Raw genomic sequence first — 5,201 nt, 5'->3', positions numbered from 1 at the left:
AATCATGGCCCCTCTTTATTGTTTTCAAAATAATGGTGACATATTCCTGGAGTAATTTACTTACATGGAACAATTCCTGAAAATGAAAAAGTGAAAATATTTTTATGCCTGTGTTTTAGCTCTCCAGTTTATTTCCTGATCTCTTTACATGTCATGTTTAAAAAGTAACTGCTAAGCCTTTTGGGCCCCAGAGTGAATGATAAGAGCTGTAGAATTAATTGCAAGGTCTGCGCCTGCGCAGGCTCCCGCTGGCTCGCGGTCCTGCGGGACTTCCCTGGTGATGGGTTGGGGAAATGGACGCCTGGAGAACGCAAATTCAGCTATCAAAATTGACTCCAGGAGAGAGAACCTAACAGACGAATAACAATGGAAGAAATTGGGAAAGTTATCAAAAAACTGTCCTGCAAAAAACCAAGTCCAGGTGGTGTTACGGGTGTCTTTTTGATGAAATGACTTCTTTTCCTTTGGTTAATTACCCAGTAGTGGGATTGCTGGATTGAATGGTTAAAAAAAATTCTTCATGAAGAAGAAAGATCTTAAACAACATGATGGATTCAGAAGCTCATGAAAAGAGGCCACCAATCCTAACATCTTCAAAACAAGATGTATCACCTCACCTTACAAATGTTAGTGAAATGAAGCATTACTTGTGTGGCTGCTGTGCAGCTTTCAACAATGTTGCGATCACATTTCCTATTCAGAAGGTTCTTTTTAGGCAACAGTTATATGGCATCAGAACCCGGGATGCATGGGGGCGGCACCTGTGGCTCCAAGAGGTAGGGCGCTGGTCCCATAAGCCAGAGGTGGCGGGTTCAAACCCAGCCCCGACCAAAAACCACACACACACACACACACACACACACACACACACAAAAAAAAAAAAAACCCGGGATGCAGTACTGCAGTTGAGGAGGGATGGATTTCGAAATTTGTATCGTGGAATCCTTCCTCGTTAATGCAGAAAACAACTACTCTGGCACTTATGTTTGGTCTCTATGAGGTTTTATCCTGCCTTCTCCTTGTGCTCCAGAGTTTGCAACCCGCAGTGTGGCAGCAGTATTGGCAGGAACTACAGAGGCAATATTCACTCCACTGGAAAGAGTTCAGACATTGCTTCAAGACCACAAACATCATGACAAATTTACAAAGACTTACCAGGCTTTCAAGGCACTAAAATGCCTTGGAATTGGACAGTATTATCCAGGCTTGGTGCCCATTCTTTTCTGCAATGGACTCAGCAATGTCTTTTTTTTTGGCCTTTGGGGTCCCATTAAGGAGCATCTGCCTACTGCAACAACTCACAGTGCTCATTTGGTCAACGATTTTATCTGTGGAGGTCTTCTGGGTGCCATGTTGGGATTTTTGTTTTTTCCAATTAATGTTGTAAAAACACGCATGCAGTCTCAGATTGGTAGGGAATTTCAGTCTTTCCCCAAAGTTTTTAAAAAGATCTGGCTAGAGTGGGACAGGAAACTGACAAATCTTTTCAGAGGTGCCCATCTGAATTACCACCAATGAATTATCCCTCATCTCTTGGGGCATAATCAATGCAACTTATGAGTTCTTGTTAAAGGTTATATGCAAATATCAGTAAAGTGCCATTTATCAACTGAATACCTAGGAAGAATGCAGTTTGGCCTCGTTCTTAATTGACCAACTATAAGTTGGTGTCTTAAGTCCAGGCCACAGTGAGTTATGGGCAAAGTTGTTTTCCTTAAGCATAACAAAAACAGAATAAAGGGTTTCAATAGGGAAGTTTAGGAGTTTTTTGTTTTGTTTTAAATCATCATCTAAGAACATAGGCTGATTGCCTACTAAATAGCTGTCCATCTGATGGCCTTGACAGGGACCCTAATAGCCAAGATATGATTCATTTTTTCAGAACAGTCTTTAACCTTCTGTATTGAAATGTAAGTGTCCTGGACCAGCGAGAAAAAAGGCCTTAAGGCTGTGAGACTTCTCAGGCTCATTTTATTACTCCCATTTCTTGCTTCTCTGCTCTCAGCAGTTAGGATAGTCTTCATCAAATTCAAGCATGTGACACAGAGACAGAACAGAAGAAGAACAATTTGTTAGGTATAGGCTTTTCATAATAAATTGATTATATTGGTTTTAAAACTGAAAAAAAAAAAAGAGCTGTAGAATTTCTTGTTTACTGTCCTGTGTGTCCCTTAAAATTATAAAACCCACCAATCAAAAGAGATGCTAAAACTTTTACCACCAGTAATCAACCCTGTGCAAAAAATGAGGCAAAAGCCTGAGATTCAAATGTCGCCATCAGTTAAGTTTGTATAAAGGAGAGCTTCTGCTTACGGGATGTGGTGGTGTCACTCTCCTTAGATCTTGGCTGTCAACCCCCTGTCTCGCTCCAGCAGCTCCGTCCCTGCCATTGCTGACCTTCAGGTCCATCTGCTAAATGCAAAGCTCTAATTAGGGCATACCTGGGGGAATAAAAGGAGCAAGGATCACAGGAGTTATCAAGAGCAACATGATACTTTAACATCAATCCCTCTGATTCTAAGCCAAGACTATATTAATTCTTGAAATCCCACCAAGGTAGAAGAAAGAGTACAAAGAAAACAAGCCAAGGGGCTTCTGAAATGCCATTTAAAAGTTTCAACATGGGAAAAGTAAATGGCAAAATGGGGTTAATCCCATTCTTGGTTTGCTGTAGGTTACTAGAAGTTGCTAGAATTTAAAGATAGCCTAGGTTAGCCACAAGCAGTGAATGGTTTGATACTAGACCGTTAGTTCTTTCTTGAAGTTAAAAATTGATGAGAGAAATGCAAATCAAAACAACCCTGAGATATCATCTAACCCCAGTGAGAATGGCCCACATCACAAAATCTCAAAACTGCAGATGCTGGCGTGGATGTGGAGAGAAGGGAACACTTTTACACTGCTGGTGGGACTGCAAACTAGTACAACCTTTCTGGAAGGAAGTATGGAGAAACCTCAAAGCACTCAACCTAGACCTCCCATTCGATCCTGCAATCCCATTACTGGGCATCTACCCAGAAGGAAAAAAATCCTTTTATCATAAGGACACTTGTACTAGACTGTTTATGGCAGCTCAATTTACCATTGCCAAAATGTGGAAACAGCCTAAATGCCCACCAACCCAGGAATGGATTAACAAGCTGTGGTATATGTATACCATGGAATACTATTCAGCTATTAAAAAAAAAATGGAGACTTTACATCCTTCGTATTAACCTGGATGGAAGTGGAAGACATTATTCTTAGTAAAGCATCACAAAAATGGAGAAGCATGAATCCTATGTACTCAATCTTGATATGAGGACAATTAATGACAATTAAGTTTATGGGGGGGGGAGCAGAAAGAGGGATGGAGGGAGGAGGGTGGGGCCTTAGTGTGTGTCACACTTTATGGGGGCAAGACATGATTGCAAGAGGGACTTTACCTAACAATTGCAATCAGTGTAACTGGCTTATTGTACCCTCAATGAATCCCCAACAATAAAAAAAAAATTGATGAGGTCTGAGACTCTCTCTCCAGTATGATATGAAAGGCGACATTGTGACTATGTGTGGAGATGGAAAGATGGGGAATGTAGACTGTTCCTTCTTGCCTCTCACAATCAGAATCTGGATATAAGGTAGTCACTGGCACTGCTGCAAATTCAGCTGCAGCCTCACTGTGTGGGTAGTAAACCATCCAAGGGCACACAGCTAGCTCTGGGCCCCTGTGGCTGTCTCTGCACCTGTCCCCTCCTTTCTGTTTCAGAGCAGAACTCCATGCTGTGTTTCTAGCCCAGGAGGCTTCAGTGGGCCCCTTAGTGTAAATGTTAACATAATGGAGTGAAGAGATGATTATAATCATAAGAGCAACTAATCTTGCTGCTGAACGCTATGCTAAAGTACCTCTAACCCTTTATTTAGCCTTCAATTATACTTTAAAGTTAGTATCTCACATCTATAGATTTTTAAACTGTAAGCCTATCAAGTATAGATGTTCATTTTCTCTCTCTTTCTCTGAGGCAGGGTCTCATTCTGTCACCCAGGCTAGAGTACAGTGGCATCATCATAGCTCACTACAGTCTCAAACTCCTGGGCTCACGCAATCCTTTTGCCTCAGCCTCCCAAATAGTTGGGACTAGAGGCACCCCTACCATGCCCAGCTAATTTTTCCATATTTTGTAGAGATAGAGTCTTGTTCTTGCTCAGGATGGTCCCGAACTCCTGGCCTCAAGTGATGCTTCCTCTTTGGCCTCTCAAAGCTCTAGGATTACAGGCATGAACCACTGTGCCCAGTTACCAAATGTAGATGGTTCTTAAATGACATCTACTCACATGTTAGCCAGAGGATAATCCTGGACCAGCGTATAAATGCCAGCACTTCAACACACCTGGATGGCCCGGTCAGTGATTTTGCAGACAGCCTGTGGGGCATCCACTTTGATCATTGCGATCTACATAAACAAGATATGGAAAGAATGCCTCTTTCTTAGACTATACACAATGTGGCAGAATTCGATATATCCTGTATTTTGTTTGTGAAACCAAAGAAGGACATTTTCCCATATCCAAATCACCACTCAAACAGTATCCCTGATGAAAGCCAGCATAGTAATCCTGCTGTAAGGCAGTTAATGACCACATTTCAGTCAATACAGACCCTCTGGGAAGAGACATCTCTTCCAAGTCACATTTTACTAATTTATTTATAACTTGCCTCCTTTCCAAAAGAATTTCAGACAGCCAATAAATCACACTCGTCACCACAGGGATCATAACAAAAGTTCAAAGGTTTTTGTTCCACTAATCGGTTTTCTTTTAGCAATTTTGTGGGCTTTTAGAATTAAACAATTATGTCCTTTTTCTGTATAAGCCAGAAACATAAGAGGGCAGGGGAAACAGGTGCCTTTTAGAAACATTCACTCTGTTGCAGTGTCATGTAGAACATGACAATTGGTTACCACGTACATCCTCTTGGTTACTTTTCACAGGAACCCTAGGCCACTGGCAGAAAGGTGGGTGCTTTGCCTATAGTCACAAGGCTAGCAGCAAGGGGCATAGTGGATACAATTAATTCTAGGTCTGTATAAATCCTAAGATTATTTTTCTCCTTGCTGCTGCATCTCAAGAATGCTAGAGATGTTCTGCATCCTGAAAATCATTCATTCCCCATAGCAGCTTAGTGAAAGGAAAACTAGCAAGTGACAGACAGAATCTTTAAG

The 5,201-nt window shown here is 41.5% G+C and overlaps 1 pseudogene; it reads left to right on the top strand.

Annotated features, from left to right (window-relative positions):
• The first annotated feature begins 252 nt into the window (after window positions 1-252).
• Window positions 253-1,594, top strand: LOC128591337 (mitochondrial nicotinamide adenine dinucleotide transporter SLC25A51-like; annotated as a pseudogene).
• The last annotated feature ends 3,607 nt before the right edge of the window (window positions 1,595-5,201 follow it).

The sequence above is a fragment of the Nycticebus coucang genome, chromosome 8, assembly GCF_027406575.1.
Source record: "Nycticebus coucang isolate mNycCou1 chromosome 8, mNycCou1.pri, whole genome shotgun sequence".
NCBI classification, from domain to species: domain Eukaryota; kingdom Metazoa; phylum Chordata; class Mammalia; order Primates; family Lorisidae; genus Nycticebus; species Nycticebus coucang.
Note: the sequence above shows the minus strand (reverse complement) of the source record. Positions and strands in the feature narration are given on the sequence as shown.